This window comes from Topomyia yanbarensis, chromosome 3 (genome assembly GCF_030247195.1).
Source record: "Topomyia yanbarensis strain Yona2022 chromosome 3, ASM3024719v1, whole genome shotgun sequence".
Classification (NCBI taxonomy): Eukaryota; Metazoa; Arthropoda; class Insecta; order Diptera; family Culicidae; genus Topomyia; species Topomyia yanbarensis.
Genome location: NC_080672.1, coordinates 7776190 through 7794103, shown reverse-complemented (window position 1 = coordinate 7794103; position 17914 = coordinate 7776190). Strand labels below are relative to the sequence as shown.

The 17914-nt window shown below is 39.9% G+C and overlaps 1 long non-coding RNA gene across 1 annotated transcript in view; it reads right to left on the bottom strand.

The window, feature by feature from the left end:
* LOC131689201 (uncharacterized) overlaps nt 1–16525 on the bottom strand; it is a 67544-nt gene extending 51019 nt beyond the window's left edge. Inside the window, exons 1-2 of the long non-coding RNA XR_009305359.1 lie at nt 16228–16525; nt 15460–16172 (exon numbers count right to left, since the gene is read on the bottom strand). This is a non-coding gene — a long non-coding RNA (uncharacterized LOC131689201). The remainder of the gene's footprint in view (nt 1–15459; nt 16173–16227) is intronic.
* Between the last annotated feature and the right edge of the window lie 1389 nt (nt 16526–17914).

Below are 17914 nucleotides of genomic sequence, written 5' to 3'. Positions count from 1 at the left end.
CTTCATTGGTTGAATGTGCAGCAGAAGCTGGAAGCTGGGCTCAATGTAACCATACTGATACAGATAAACAAAAGAATTTATAAGCACACAAATTTCGGCAGCTGGTGTTAAAGAATAGAATTCGAAGAAGTTCTGACCAATCAATATTGGTTTATATCAAATTTGAGGCGAATGATGCATTCCAACTATAGCACATATAGTATCAAGTTTTAATAAATTGTATCTGTTATTGAAGTACGGCCAATTTTCGGGATCATTCCAAGGAAGATGAATTGGGGACAATGTAACTGATGCACACTCAAGGGCGGAGCGGACAAGCGCGCAGTTGACTGATTTCAGACACTGGATATTTCTAAAGGATTTTGCGATAGGAAATATGAAATCAAGAACTTTGGGAGCTTTTTCGGTGATGTATGCATGCGATGTGTTCCTTGAACGATGGGTTCGAATCCAGTGTAACGCCAAGGCCTGTCACAAAAGATTCTCTCTATAAAACTACATCAGAAAAAGCATAATCGTACGGTAAAAGTGAGCGTTTTCTCGAGGAGATTCAGCTCAACATATTGTGAGATTAAGGACAATTCGTTCTGCTATACATAAGCATAAGCATAAGCATAATCATAAGCATAAGCATAAGCATAAGCATAAGCATAAGCATAAGCATAAGCATAAGCATAAGCATAAGCATAAGCATAAGCATAAGCATAAGCATAAGCATAAGCATAAGCATAAGCATAAGCATAAGCATAAGCATAAGCATAAGCATAAGCATAAGCATAAGCATAAGCATAAGCATAAGCATAAGCATAAGCATAAGCATAAGCATAAGCATAAGCATAAGCATAAGCATAAGCATTAGCATAAGCATAAGCATAAGCATAAGAGATCGCCCGTAGTTGCTATTCCGTTATTGACCAGAACCAAATTAGGTTGCAAAATGTTCATTGGAACAACATGCTTGAGAATAACATGATGAGCCACATTGTACAATCTATTCTGATCCCTGCATGCTGATCAATACCGACGCCGGCCACGTCCGAATGCAGATCTTCTGGGAAAGGAAGGAATGTTAATCCGATACATGTTGCTACTAGAGACCGAGGAATCCTCTGCATCTCCACATGTATCACGGGAAGGGGAGAGTTGTTAGTAAGTGTGCCAATAGCGTTATCATGTAATAATTGCTCTGGGCAGCCGGCTGCCGAGAATTAAGCAACTTGAATCCGGATAGCCGGCTATAAGAAGCACTGCTTATATTTTTTTAATAATATTTAATAACGCGACGAATTTTTTCGTGGTTTCTTTCGTGTCGTTGCTGATTTTACCCGTCGATCGTTTGAATAAAATGCAGAATCTTATACAGAAGGTTCATCAGACTCTTCCATAGGTGTCGCGGAGTTGGCGGTCTGGAAGGGAACAGGGTCTAGGATTCGCTTCAAACAAGCGATGCGACCCGTAAAGCGTAGTGTACCAGGTAGTGTTTAGCTAGTCCTCGAGAACACGACCGCTCGAAAAAGAATTTTTAGTCCTCTCCAAACTCTGGGCAGCCGGCCACCGAGAGTATCTCATGTTTTCCAAACAAAAGCAATCCCAACTCCACACAGCCGACCGTGGGAATATTGTCCAGAAAAGCCAATCCCATTCGCGCAATGGGTCGGATCACTATTTATTGCGACACTACTCAGATTAACTTCGCCATTCCCTCTCTACGATAAATCTTTGGGTTGCAAACCACCGAGTGTTAACACGCAATACATATAAAGAGCTATGACAGCTCGAGATGTTTCAAATCAACGAAAGCACCTCCCACCTTACCTTCCACATCAGAATGCTTGTGAAACACACGCATACGAACGACTATATCGAACATTGAAGGGAAACGCAGAGGATCGCCAACCCGATGCACGGGCCCGTCACCAACAACGGAACTTGCAACTAGATTCATGAAGACGCTACGAACTCCCAATACGTTTCGACCCGCGATCATCGATACCAGTCAAATCAAAGTCTCACTGGAGCCGACCTCCGAACAACTATTCATTTTTACGGCATTGTCTTCTCGGCTAGATCCGCTCGCACCCTCTCACTCTGCCACCATTGGCAGAAAGCCGACAGCACCCAGCCGTCGCCGGTCCAACGACCCAAAGTCATCAATAGACCTAGACTCGCGGGGGGGGGGGGGGGGGGGGGGGCATGAGATAGAATTGAAAGCTAACCAATAAACATGGCAGCAAAACACTTATTCCTCGTGCTGACATAACTGAAGGTAATTGCCAACCGGTCCCCGATCCCTCTCGCGAATTGTCAATTCTCAAACCTTTTACATGATTGAAGTCAATATTCCACTCAAATAAGGCCATGTGTTTTCCCTAAGCACATTGAATGCTCTGTGGATCAGTTGATCAGAAACGTCTCATTTTCAAAGATAGCACCGCCGATGAAACACCCAATAAAAATAGGAGACAATGGACGCGGACGAAATTAGCTGAGCACCGACCGGCTGGTTTGCCACCTATTTTTCGAACAAAGAATTTTGGGGCGACACCTGGTAGTCGCTAGTCACTGGTGAAACGCCAGTTATTTGAATATGCCAATTGTTCTTATTGCCGTATTTTTTCACTTTTCAAATCGAATTTTTTTCTGTGAAAACCCATTTTTCACTATTTAATTCGTTCTGCTATACATAAGGCAGTAAAATTATAAGGCTGTGTTTGGAGGATTTGCTGATCCGCATACTTTTGATAAGTCGTTGGTATAGAAGAATGTTTAGGGACAATTGTGGATATATTTAATGGGAAAATGTACTTTTGCATATAAAATATTTAAAATAATCCATAAAGAATTGTAAAACGATCCATAAAAAGTTGTCAATGTTCCATAAAACAAAACTGAAAATCCATAAAACTGTGAGAATGATCCATAAAAAAGGGTGATTTGATCCATAGATTATGTAAAATTGAACCATAAAATGGTCTCAAAAGAGCACTAAAATAGTAATAAAAGAGCAATTAAAATGAACCAATGCCCCATAAAAATATTGGAAATGTTCCATAAAATGATACATTTTGCGCCATAAATTAACTGACATTGATCCATAGAATATTAACAATGTACATTAAAACACGTCGATATGTTCCATAATATCGACAAAAATGTTCCACGGTATTACAAAATGGAGCAATAAAATGTCAGAAAAAGTTCCATAAATTTGATGAAAATGTTTGCTAAATAATTTTTCTTGGTCCATAGAAGATGTAAAAATGAACATTAGAAATGATTCATATATCGAACGAAATTATGATTCATGGATATTTACAAAACGATCCATAAGAAAAGAAAATGTAAAACGACCCATTAATATGTGCTTATGCATTAGAAAAAATAAATTTAATGAATTCATGCGAAATTTTATGGTAAACTTAAAAAATAAGTTGTGCTTAATAATTCTCATAACAGTGACAGTGTTTTAACAAGTGAGCTTATACTGGGAGCTAGTGTGATGCGGCTTGGCCGCATATCCGAGGCCAAGGATCCGAAGCGGCGCAAAGCCGCTGAGGATCCGTTGGACGAGGCATTGATTAACCCGTAGCTGGAATTGCAGGCAAACCTGTGGTTCTCTCGTTTGCCCGGTTTACTTAAATATAGGGTCTATAGCTAGTTAAAAGCCGACTGAGCGGCAGCGAAGTCGGACAGTGCACAAGAAAGCGATGTGGCGTAGCCACATTAGTCAGTGTTCGTGTATAAAGTGTCCGTTTTCGCTTCAGATAGTTATTCAGATAGTATTTGCGACTCATGCCAGCCTGGTGGTCTAATAACACTCAGCGCTCTAATATCATAAATACCCTGACGTTTAAAGAGTTGCCATAATGATTTCAGGTTAGCTAAGGTCAGTTAGCTGACTAGTTGGGTACGGAAGCTGAAGTTTAACTATAATGTATGCATTGTTTGTTGTAGTTTGACATTACAACCAAATGTAATAAACTTTATTATTAGTTCGAATAGCAAAAATTTCGCATGAATTCATTAAATTTAATTTTTCTGGTGCATAAGCACATATTAATGGATCGTTTAACATTTTATTTTCTTATGGATCGTTTTGTAAATATCCATGAACCATAATTTAACGTTCGATATATGAATCATTTCTAATGTTCATTTTTACATCTTCTATGGACCAAGAAAAATTATTTAGCAAACATTTTCATCAAATTTATGGAACTTTTTCTGACATTTTATTGCTCCATTTTGTAATACCGTGGAACATTTTTGTCGATATTATGGAACATATCGACGTGTTTTAATGTACATTGTTAATATTCTATGGATCAATGTCAGTTAATTTATGGCGCAAAATGTATCATTTTATGGAACATTTCCAATATTTTTATGGGGCATTGGTTCATTTTAATTGCTCTTTTATTACTATTTTAGTGCTCTTTTGCGATTATTTTATGGTTCAATTTTACATAATCTATGGATCAAATCACCCTTTTTTATGGATCATTCACACTTTTTTATGGATTTTCAGTTTTGTTTTATGGAACATGGACAACTTTTTTATGGATCGTTTTTCAATTTTTTATGGATCATTTTTGTTGTTTTAGCGGCGCAAACTTAGGGCTGCCATATTTAATATATAGAAGGAAAATAAAAAGTCTAAGATGACTTCCCTGTAGAACTCCAGAAGTAGCGGCAAAAAGCGATGACTTTGATTAGTTTATTTTCATAGCTATCTAACAACTCACTAGGTATGATCGTTGCCAAAGCAGCAGTCTGCTATTACCCCGAGCGATTTGACATATGTAACTGGAGCAGCTATGAGTGCTGAACTCTAGAACCATAACTTCTAACAGTATAGAAATAACACATAATGAAAAGATTCCTCAATATATGATAAAATTAGTTTTATTTCGTCTTTTGATCACAAGGAAAAGGACCAACTTCGGGAAAGACAACTGACCGAAGCGATGAGTTGAAAATCAGCGAGAGTGGCGTAGCTAGGCTCATCAAACATTGATTGATTATTAGAGAGGATATTCCGTCTTGGCCAGTGCTTGATGAGCTTTTCAATTTCGCACAAGCATTTTGAAGGGACTCGGGCATGATGAGTGAATTGTCCCAATTGGTGGAAGAATGGAAACGTTTTTAATAGCCTGAGATATGTGATGATCATCAAATGTTTCAAAAAGAAGATACTACTAAAATGTTCGTGAAATATATCATAGATTTCTTCAGAGGGGTTTGGTTTTTTTCCTGGAAGTAGGTTTCATTCCGTTGCTGATTTACGTATCTCCAAAATCCTTTGGGATGAAGTTTTAATTTCAGCTGAACGCTGCATTGGTAGGCGCAGAAAAGCTTTGGTTCAAGTTTTTTTATATCGATTGTTAATCCGAGTGTAGAGATGATTCTAGCATTTTCGTTTTTGCTATATCGGTGAAATGTAAAAACAATAGATGGACTGATTATATTCAAGTTTGAATGAGTATAGCTCCGACTATACCGGTGTAGCGCATTATTAAAAACGAAAATATCACAAAATTGCGTAGAACGGTGCTTCGACAACTGTTTCCCATGATAGCACTGTTGGTACCGCTGCATTCCAATCTATGTTGGATAAAAGATCATTTATTGGTCCGCTTGATCGCAAAGTCCGCTTTGGTGTAATCGGAGAACTAAGATTCTGAAGTATTCTTACAAATGTACACACCTAGAAAAAATAGTGTAAATTTACGTCTCCTGACCATGACATATACGAGCATCAAAAATGACTTAGTTTTACGTTTGATTTTAATTTTACATGCCGTTTAATTTCGTAAATCATGTAATTTTACTCCACATACAGCGTTTGTTCTGAATGGTAGGAAGTGTAATTTTATGTCATTGCGCATGTAAAGTAAATTACGGTTTGTTGAATTGTGTCATGTTTATAATTACGTCAACGATAAAATTCAGATTTTTTTTTTGGTGTGTAGGGTATATAGTCCGAAATAACAATATGTAGATAATGCTGGCTTTCTTCACAAGTGGTCAGGGTGCTTCTAAATTGCAAGGTCAAGAGGACGAGTGTTTTATTAATAATTTTGCGAAACTCGTTTTGTGATATTCATGAATCATTGAAAATGAAACGAATGTCAGTTAATGTTCAACATCGTTTAAAGTCATGTTTCGGTTGTTTGCTTTATTGCTTAATCATTCGGTACTGCGCACTCAATCTTTCGGTTTAAAATCAACTTCAGTTCCAAAGTGATTCCGCTTTCCATGCTAGTTCGAGGAAAATACACTAAACATGTACGTTGACAGGCTGGTTCTCAAATAACATGTTAGTAATATTTATGAGAATTAAGGGTAGCTTATTCAAATTAGAAAATTGAAAATTTTCTAAATTATTCCAAACGCGACAATACTGGTAAATTGAAAAATGTCCAGTTATCAATTAAATATTTCTCAAAAATGGAACTTTCGCGATGGGACAAAATGACTTGATATATTTTTAGAAAAAAGCTTATGTTTCGAAGTGGTCACATGAAAATATACTTTAATTTAGAACGTGTGGCGATGAAAAGACAAAATCAATGAAAGGCGAATTGGGACAGATATGATTAAATCGGCCGTCCTAGGACTGGGTAGAAAAAAACGTTGGAATAGCTAGAACCAAATCTCTAGTGAACATTTTTTGTGGCATGTGTCCTATCGCCTCGTGTGCGTACAGCTTAAAAGAAAAGGGATGGGTTGGTGCATCGATTTTGATGCAGTCTAGTTCAATTTCTTTAATTACTTGGTCTACAATCGAATATCAAAGCAAGCACAGAAAAAACACCAGCAACCAAATTACCACATGCTGGTAACCCTAATTTCCAGCTTAATAAACTACACAACAGCAATTGCTGATAACGTCAGCCGGGGTCGTAAAAGCAATCCAAAAAAAGTGACGCGAACAACATAATTAATTAGGCGTTAATGTTTACACAGGTCCGGTCGGGCATTTTAATGTTTCACACTTCCGTGTCCAGTCAGAGTTCACTTGTTGTTGGTTCGTTTGGCACGAACATCAAGCTAAAGACCATTAACTCCACAGAAAAAAAAACACAGAAACATTTCTCGGCTTGCTTTCTTCCTTTCTTCCCGTCCGAAGCCTTCTTTGTTTCATTCATTAACTTCGAACCGAATCTACTACCACGGTGGTTGGTGCTGTCCGAGAGGGGGAAAAGCTGTACGCTCGCTTATGTACCTACCTACCAGTAGTTGAAATTTTGTTAATGAAATGAATCCAACTTAATCGAGATGGCCTTGCCCAAGGTCCAGGATGGGTAGCGGAGAACAAAAAAACAACACTTGCTCGCGCCGGCATGCTATGATGACGACCGTGTCCTAATGAGTTCTGAACCAGTGTTAGTTTCCCGCCAAAGGATTGCTAGCCTGCGATGTCATTCTGATACATAGCCTACTCTTTCACCTCTCGAAGCACATAAAACATTCCCCGAACACCACGTGCCAACCGAGGCAGCATAATTTCGTTGTTGTTGGTTTTGCTGTGCAGCGTTCGGCTTTCATGCTCCGCTGGCTGTTCCGAGGGGAGAAGCTTTCCCGCACAGTCACAGTACTCTCGGCAGCAGTTGTTTTAATTTGCGGAAAAGAGAGATGGAAAAGCTGCAAATGAAAAACATACCATCCGACGTGATGCCGGTTTGTTCGGTCGGATCGGGCTGGTTGGGGAGACCGAAATGAGAGTAATTATCTCCCTCCCCCCTCAAGCCACATACACACAGTTCGTCACAAAGTGGTCGATCGTTGGGGCTGAAACAGTGGGTCAGAAAGGGATGAACATAATACACTCAAGCACAGTTTGCAGAAGAGAAACGTCGGTGGACCACCTTACCACCAGACAGAACCGACTTCCGACAGTGCATTCGATTTTCATTGGATAGAAAGCACCCTGCCTCCGTACAGCGGCAACAGACCGGCAAAAGCACTAATTGAGAAGCGCTTGAGAGAGCACCAGTACCATTGCGTAGAATGCTGCTAAAACTGAGAGACTCGTTTTAGCACTAATTAAAACAGTTTACTCTCGCAAAAACGCGGATGAGACAACCGGTTCGGCCAGTCCCCCTTTTTCCGTTTGTTGTTTTTTCGCAGCTTTACTTCTGCTTTAATTAATTAACTCGTTCTCTCATTGCTTGGCGCTTGGTTGGGCGACCGACAAGAGGAGAAAACCGCGGTCCTGTCTAGCGAATTGTGATTGTTCGGGCGGAAACTGTTTTGCAGTTAACACTGGCTTGTTATTTTTGCGCTTTGAAGCGAAAGATCCACCAATTTGGGCGTGGTTTCGTTGGAGGACAAATTGGCCACTAACATGTTAAGGGTTCCGGCGTTGATCCAACGCTCAAAGGTGATCTCATTTAATTTTGAGCAATGGATTAGACTTACCAAATATTACCAAAACAACGTAGAACACCCGACCCATTTAGGGAAATTTGTAAGCAGAGCTTTTTGAACTCATGTTAGGTCAAAATGTCATTTGCATTGGCGTAGTTAGAAATTTAGCATAGCAGATTAAATGCATATTTCATTAGTCGCCGCCATATCTAAACGAAATGATAATATTATTTTTTTTTTATTATTCGCAACACCAGAGCAATCCACTATCCCGTAGCTTTTCAATTAAAACGGCATAAAAGGGAACTTGTCTCGTCTACTTTAGACGACGCACTGGCTCGAATCAATCGAGTCTTACAGTATTATTGAACATGATCGTTTCCTCTTGCTGTTGGATGCTTAGTACAACATAGGATTCAAACGCCTGCGCTATTCTACATTTTCTATGTGGCCATCGATTATTGAGCGCAGTTACCTGTGCTAAAGAGCGTCGAGCGCTCTGATTTATCTGCTTCAGTCCTACAGAAGAAATCGACAAATTGTTGAGATACATGTTTTGTGCGAGTCTGACGGCTACATGATTTAATCTGATGTAATCCCACCATCACAATCGGGACTAAACAATTCCGAGTGTTCCGAATTCATAGCCGAATGTATTTCAGCCTTTTAGGCTGTTCGATCTTGCGCCGTAACTCTCTAGTTTCCTTGTACACCCCGCGCATTCGCATCTTCTTCGATTGAACACAGTGCGCGAATGTGGGAGCTACCTCATAATCGTTGAACTCTTCTAGGTTCTCTGCTGACAATAACTGCAACTTGATCATTTTTCCAGGTATTCGCGCTACATGTCAACCTTCCGATATCGGCATATCCACAGACTAAGCAGGTCAACGAGCCACGGAAGACTTAATGATTTCAGAGAAATCTACTCCCAACTATGTCGCACAGGCTCTTACAAGACCCAGTATAAAGATGCGGGAACCGCGGCGACCTTAAACATCTCAACATTTTAGAGAAAAACCTGTTTTAATCCACCTAGTGGTGCAATTGCGCATTTCTCATTTATCCAAACTATGATTCATTAGCCGGTTTTGTTCAATAGAATTGTGGAAATATCTATTACATTCTTATTTCACTTAGCACGTATCCCACGACTACCACGAAAGTAGACGCAGGCTCACTTTAAACAAAAAAAAGTATAAGGGAGACCGGGGCTAGTTTGCGGTGTTTTCAGTTTCCATTTTTATCGCTTTGATGTAGATAGAACAAGTCGCTGTTGCCAACATTCCTGAATTTTATTAAAGTGTTTGTTGCATTGTCTTTGTTTTTATAGACAAAAATGTGTGACGCGGTAAACGCCGGAAAATGGAGATTCAATTACGTCAAAGGTTCGTGTTGAATGTCTTTTCATTAAAATTGTATATTAACCGATAATTGCCAATATATTTCAGTCTCAATACCTCGGCATTTTACTTTGACGCGTATTTCATATTCAAAATCATATTTTTGAAATTCTTCAGGCGATGGCTGGAGTAAATATCCTCTGCATTGACGAGATACACAAAGTTTTACTTTGGAGTGAATTCCAAAAATAATAATATTTGATCACTATATTTCCACTGTAAATAGTAGCGCCAACTTGCCCCGCGTGCGTCACCGCCAACTTACTCCAACCGCATATTTTACAAAAAACTATTTAAAAAATCACTTTAATTCATGGATAGATTTAATATATACGTATATAATATATACGGATACTGAAAGATCTTTTTACGCACTATCGAAAAATAAAATCAATTGAGAAAGTGCTTAAAATTTAAAAAAAAAATACTTGGTATGCTCGAAAACACAATATCGCCCACAACTTTTACAAAACAAAATGTTTTTCAACGAAAACACATTGGATAATGGGTTTCACATAACTTGAGGTACACGATGAGAGGCAGCGCTATATGTCTAATAGAAACGAAGACAAAGGGATTCCACCAACTTACCCCAACCACCAACTAGCCCCGGGCTCCCCTAATATTTAATTAATTAATCTCGAGTACTATAAAACATCATTTGATTACATCCATCGAGTCCGAGTGCGCCCATCACCCGGCGAACAATTTTCCCACAACCAAAATCCAATCTGCTGCACCGAATCGTTTCACCGAGCAACGAGGCGCGCTCCTTCTCAGTACCGCTCCGCTATAGGGTAACATACCCGAGAGTCGTCCCAACAACCGTGGAGCCAGTAACCGCAGGAAACCGTCTCTGGGCCCCAACGAACGCATTACACAAAACACTAGTAGGTAGATTGAACATAAATTAGATTAGGGTCACCATTAGCAATTTAGGTTAGCAATAAATAATTAGAATACAAGCTTAATATAGTAGGTTAAAGCACATTATTTCCAATTATTTTCCATTTTTTTCTTGAGTCGAAATAAAATTCTGAGAAATAGTACATGGAATAGCCTAACTATTTTGTGGGCTTTCAAAAAATGGTAGTCATTTGGTATCGATCTTTGGTAGGAGCTATATCTTGGGGTATGCACTGACATATTGGAAGTGGACAGGATCATATTTACACTAATGTAAAGCGTTCAGACCAAACATCCTTATGTAATTTGAATTGTACCAAAAAAGTATTAGACTTTTCGATGCTTTCTCCGTGCTCGCGATAGCGTCCACTGTCGAGATCCCTTTCCGGTATCCGAAGTAGCTCTGCGATAGTCCGTTGTGGAGGATGAATTTTTCCAAGAGTATCCAGCAGGCATACAGGCCGACACGATTCTGGATCTCCTGGTAACTTACCTGCTTCTGGATCTTCCATCTATCCGGGAAGTAGCCTTCGTCCAGGCATTTCTGTAGAACTATCCTGAACATGTCCGGAAATACCAGGATCGCAAATTGAGCACACCGTCCGGACCGGGAGCTTTCTTCGCTTTCAACCCTTTTGTAACTGTAAGAAGTTCATTGCTGGAGACTCGATTGTCGCCAGTATTTTCACCGTCTGCATCAACATAGGGTGTAGACCGCCTTGCGGTTGGATCGTGCTTTGGGAAAAGACCCTCCAAGATAATTTACAGTTTGTCAGCGCAAATTTCAGTTGGCGTCGTTGGACCCTTGATCCAGGCCTACACGACATGGTAAGCATTACCCCAGGGGTTAGCGTCTACTTCTCTGCACAGCTCATTGTAGCAGATGAACTTACTAAGCACTATCTCGCGTTTAAAAGCTGTCCTGGTCGCCCGGAATGTTACCTTACACTCTTCTCTGATTGCCTGAGATCTTGCTCTCTGAATGCGTCTTCTGCGAGGCTGTCAGCACGAAGGTCCTTGTCGAAGTCCTTTATTTTCCACTTACGTTCGCCAAGTCTCACACTTTTTTCTCAGAGATAACTGAATCGATTTCAACAATCTCAATGAAATGTATCACATCGCCATAGACTGTTATTGAATTGAATTTGGATTGCAGGTCTGGTTCCGGAGTTACGGGTTGAACGGGTTGAATACATCAAATTCCTATCTGACGCGCATTGCTGTCTAAATGACGCAAATATAAATAAAGTTTTTTTTTTAAACTGGTAGGATTTGTGATTCCGGCTCACTGACACCCAATTAAATCGTTTTTGACCACGTTGACCAGCTACGATAGAGCTGTATGTTTTGAGGAAGTGACAAATGCCGAGTGACAATCGCTCGGAATTTCGACTTTTAGCCGAAGCTCGAAGGGCCAAGTACTATACGACTCAGTTCGACGAGATCGGAAAATGTGTGTGTGTGTGTGCGTTTTTTATCGAAGGGGAATCTTCAAAAGAGACCATTACCGGCTTGGCCGCGGTACTGTCGGATTCCTACTTCAGCTCTTTCTCTAGTCAGCCTACCTCAGAGCCCCTTGCCTCTTCGACCCGCCTGTTCGCTGTGCGCGGTGCTTTTTTAAATTTGTGTTCCTATTTATTTATTTTTGCAATTTAACGTAACACCAACTACTTGTTGGTGTCACTAACTTAGTATCGACGATGATATGCTGGCCAGAAGACGCTTCATGCTACTGCTTGGCCCGGCGTTGTTCGGCACAATTACGACTACAGCGTTTATAGCTTTGGCTGCCTTCTCGCAGGCTTAGTCGACATGGCCATTGAAGTTCATTCAGTCATCTATCATTACGCCCATCTGTTTTAGCGTCTGCTTCGAGATTATGCTCACCGACAGTGATTTCAGTTGCTAACGAATGGTGCATCCGTTTTGTGGTGGGCTGTGTGCAACTTCACTCTTTGTATTCAGTTTCCAATCCTGTCGATCGCCTCCATCGTCAACATTTCCTACTATTCCAGAGTCTCTCCCAGTACCGTTACTATATTGTCACCGAAAATCAGCAAACTAATATCACTTTACTGAGATACCAGTTTCTAAATTTGCTGACTACAAGGCTGTTGGAAAATTACCAAGCCGAATTGAGTGTGTACGGCCCCCTACGGCTCCACTAACCGCGGGTTGAGAGTCACTGTTCAACATATCACAGGGAACATCGCAAAGACCACATTCAATTTAATTTGGGGAAGCTAAATACACTTAACCGTTAACACCTTTAACAGGTCAACGAGGGTACCCGGGTAACCACAAATTGAAATGCTCATAACTATGGCTCTTTAACCATTGGACACTTTTAGATGTTTTGGATACAGGAACTGGTCCACTTTTTGATTTTGTAAAATTGAACCGGATGAATCGATCTGATTCTTGGTAATCCGAATTTTCCGGAGTAATGTTCCAGAACTAGGGTATGATTTGTAAATTTTAATAATGTCCTAACAATAAGAGTATCAAAACTCTTAAAATTGTCTCGGAAGTCTGTTATTTATTGTTACGGGACCCTATGGCAATTTGAAAAATGGAATTGGAATGGAATGGCCACTCACGGCCCCACATGAACCTGCTCAGGATTGTCAATTCCAAGGATTTTGATACCCATATTGCTAGTATTCCATTGACATTCACAAATAGTATCCCAGGACTGGAACATGCTTCCGGAAGTCCGGATTTCCGGGAACCGAATGAAGTAACCCGATTCTTTTTACCAAGTCTAAAAGTGGATGAGTTCCCGAATCCAAAACACCCAAAAGTATCAATATCGGTAGGAAATTACCTTAGTTATTGGCTTTTCAGTTTTGTGGGTATCCGGGTACCCACGTCGACCTGTTACGTATTAAAAAAAATCACTCCCCCTTACTATATCAACAATATTATTAATCCACAAGCTTGACATTGTGAAGTTCTAAGATGCCACAAAGTTTCAATTTCCAGCTATGGATAAAATGGGACATGGAAATTTCATTAATTGAAACCTAAAAAGGTACTTGGGTACCGCGTCGGACACATAACGGTTAAGTACTGAGTAAAGAAACTTCGATAATGTTAGATTTGATTCAAATAAGAAATAGCCAACAACAAGCGATAAATAAATAAATAAAACTCTGAAAATAGTAAAATACTAACATATCAAATTGTGTGCTTAATGCTTAATAATGTAACATTGCAATTTTGAGATCTTTTATTGAATATAATTTACACTCAGAATCCAAGAAAGTCAAACATCGCTGAAAATTGAGGAAGCTCATCGATTTCCAAATCTTTTTCAATACCATAAACAAATTGAATTATTATATAAAAAGACGCATTAAAAATATTGGCTAATCGAGTAGTCTATTGTTAAAATTTAATTTTAATACAAACCACAAGAACAACCACTTTCTCCCGTTTTTCATCATACCAATCCGACCTACATTAAAACCTCAACAGCATGATAGCCATCATTGCCGACCGCCCCCATCTCCATCGTTTACGAGGAAGGATAAAGGATAAGGTAGACAGGAAGTGTTGATGCTCCACCTACTTAACGGAAGGACGACGATTCATCAGACTCTTCCATAGGTGTCGCGGAGTTGGTAGTTTGGAAGGGTATCAGGTCTATGATTCGCTCCAAGCAAGCGATGCGACCTGTAAAGCATATTTTATTAGGTAGTTGTTTAGTTAGTGTTCGAGTGCACGATCACTCGAAAAAGAGAAGATCTTGTTTAGTTTTTGGTTCTTTTTAAACTCTGGGCAGCCGGCTACCGAGAGTATACTATGTTCCCTAAACAAAAGCAATTTGAACTCCACACAGCCGACCGTGGGAGTATTGCCTAGAAAAAGCTAATGTTATCTGCGTAATGGGCCGGATCACTATTTATTGCAACAGTATTTGGACAGAATTCGCTACTTATTCTCTACGATATATTTATTGGTTTGAAAACTACCGAGTGATAACACATTATACAGGCAAAAATAGCGCGAGATGTTATAAATCAACGAAAGTATTTCTTATTTTCCATATCGGATTGTCTGTGGAATACAAGTATACGAGCGATAATAACGAACACTGAAGGGAAATATAAAGGATTGTTAACCTGATGCACGGGCTTGTTAGCAATAACGGAGCTTGAAATTAGGTTCATAAAAACAGACGCGGCGAATTTTCAATACGTATTGACCTGTGATCATAGATACTAGTCAATTTAGTCGTATTGGGGCTAATTTCCGATCAACCATTAATTTTTACGGCAATGTTTTCTCGACTAGATCTGTTCGTACCCTCTCATTCTGCTACTATCGGCAGAAGCCTGATAGACGCCAGTCGTCGCCGGTCTAAGGACCAAATGTCATCAATAGACTTAGACTCGCGTGGAGGCATGAGATAGGAAACTTGTGAGAATTTTGTTATCCCACCGTTTGACGACCCTTTCTCCCGTTTTCAACCATTGTTCACCATAAACATCAGTTTGTGGCCTCGAAATGAAACCCCGGTCCAATGCAATATTTTGTTCTTTCAGAAATTGAGATGGTATCAATTAAATTTAATGTTTAACGAGTTTGCGGTAAAAGCTGTTCGTATAATTAAATGATTTTTTCAAGATAAATTTTATATTCGGATAATCGAATCTGTCATGCATACCTACATATGTATATAAGTAATGTTCAGATAGGTTTATTTAATTCAAAAGCCACTAGGCAAATTTGCTTAATTTTCTACGTTATTATATTATCATGCTAAACTTACTCGATCCAATCATACTGCAAGCATACAATGCTTTTAGCTGCCACCCACTCGTTATCGATTTTCCTACCGAGAGCAACTTTCTTGGAACATTTACTCTTGTCTTACTTGAAATGCTACTACATACTACTACAAACCATCATAGTGAAAACTCACAAGCTCCGCTGCGATAATCCATTTAATTTGTATGCTCGGTAAACCCGCCAGCAAACAAATCCAATTACCAATTCTCATTTTAAAAGGCAATTTGCTTGGCAATTGCCCCAGCCCGTACCAGCAACAACCTTAATGTCTCGGAGTTAGTGTGTGAGAACCAACGACCGTCAGAATCCGGGACAAAAGAAGTCGAAACGCATTCGTCATACAAAGCAACCCATCACACATCAGAGTGACAAAGCAGGCCGGTGGAAAGCATATTTTGTGTCATCTCACGATTTTTAACTGTACACTGTAAATGTGTACGTATTATATTAGCGCGAACCCACTTCTGTCCGAGACGTGAAGGTGAGTGCGGGTTGAAAGTCGGGGTGCACACAGTAGGCGAGTAGTTTTCAGCTTGGGAATTACAATTTATTCCATTTCATCCACGACTGCGACATTCAATCCATGCCATGTATCATTTTCAGCGAATGAAACGCAATTGTCATCAAGGTCTTCGCCCAGACTGAATGTCATTGAACCAAGCGGATTGAGCGAGCGAAAATAACATCCATCATCTACAATGCCTTGTAAAATGATTACGCAATATCCTATTTACGATACAAAGCTTACCATCGGAAAAAATCGATCCCTTCCAAAAATTTTCCAATGATGAACGAGTCGAAAAAAAACATCAAATCCGATTTCCAATCACCCTTCGATGCACCACGTTCGACACCCCTTACGGCTGGGTGGAATCTTACCCCCGGGCCGCCTCAACCGAGTCAGCCTTGTTTCTACCGTGGTGAAAGCACTGCACAAGTAAAAAAAAAACTCACAAAATATGTTTCTCCCCTCCGAGTGCAAATATCGATCGGGGATTGGGGTTACAAAATAATGTATTTCACCATTCGAACCGCGATCGGAAACAACACGTTCGCTGAAAAAAAAAACTAAAATGTGGCAGGACGAAAAAATAGCACTCACACATCCCTGTCCCTGCCTACATGCTTTCGACGATTTTAATGAGCACCGACATCGCAGCTGCTCTCGAATGCATTCTCTCAATTTGGGCGTCGAACACGATTGTACTGTGCGCAGCAAGCCGGGAGAATTGGGAGGAACGATATTCGGAGCAAATTTTTCTGTCCTCCCAAAAAGCACACGGCCGCTGACTCGAACTGGTTGGTGGTACCGCGATGCGGAGCATAAGGCAGGCAATGGATTTGCCTGTTTGAAGTGGTACGAGTATTTCGAATGGTGATGACAATCGCTAATTTCCATAAATAAAATCGAACTTTTTTTAATTTAGTTCGTTTATTTAATAGGTACAAATGCGTTAGCTTGGCGGTGCCGAATTCTTTTTTTTTACATTTTGAATATCTTAAAACTAAAAGGTTACAATGCACAAATATTTTTTTTAATTTTGAGAGGAACATTTTTTACAACTATCTTAAACTAAAAATACGATTCGATATACAAGATTGAACAATAATTATTTTTTACAAAAAAAAAATTACAGCTATCTTAAAACTAGGAATGTAGATTAATCTTAAAGAAGGGGAACAAATTTTTAAGAGAAATTTCACACCTATCTTAAAACTAGGAATACAATTAGATATACAAGATGGGAAACGAAAAAAAAGAAAAGGTTTAAGGCTATCTTAAAACTAAGAATATAATACAAATTTGTGTTTGTAACAGCAGCTGGAGTTGTATCAGGAACAGGGGGAGTAGGCGAGCACGATGACGGGGACAGAAGAACAAAACTTGCAACATTCAGGCAAAGAGAAGAACAGTGACATGAGTTAGAGCCTCAGGCTGGTAGATGGTAGATGCCTAGGATCGAGTTGACGGCGGAGAATCCTTCAAGACCATCCACCTACTCTCGCTTTGACTTCATTTTTGCAGGCGTGGTAAAGGTGACGGAAGTCATATAGTGTCACTCTGGTGCTCCAAAAGGAAGGACAGGGAACTCTAAGAACGAGAAATAAAGGATATGGGCTAGATTAGGATATTCGTGGATTTAATAAAAAGGTAGAAGAGAGACATATAGGGAAAATCGCGACTTGCCAGGATATCCCGAACTGGAACATCGGGTGGTCTACCTCGGACCTGGAGGGAATCCTTTAACTGCGATCTGGCACCACAATACCCAGCGCGCGCCCAGATAACGTGATCGATGTCGTGATAACCTTCATTACAAGCGCACCGACTACTCTCTGTGAGCCCAATACGCCTCAAATGCGCATCCAATGTGTAGTGGTTGGACATAAGCCGGGACATTACACGTATTAAATCTCGACCCACATCCATCCCG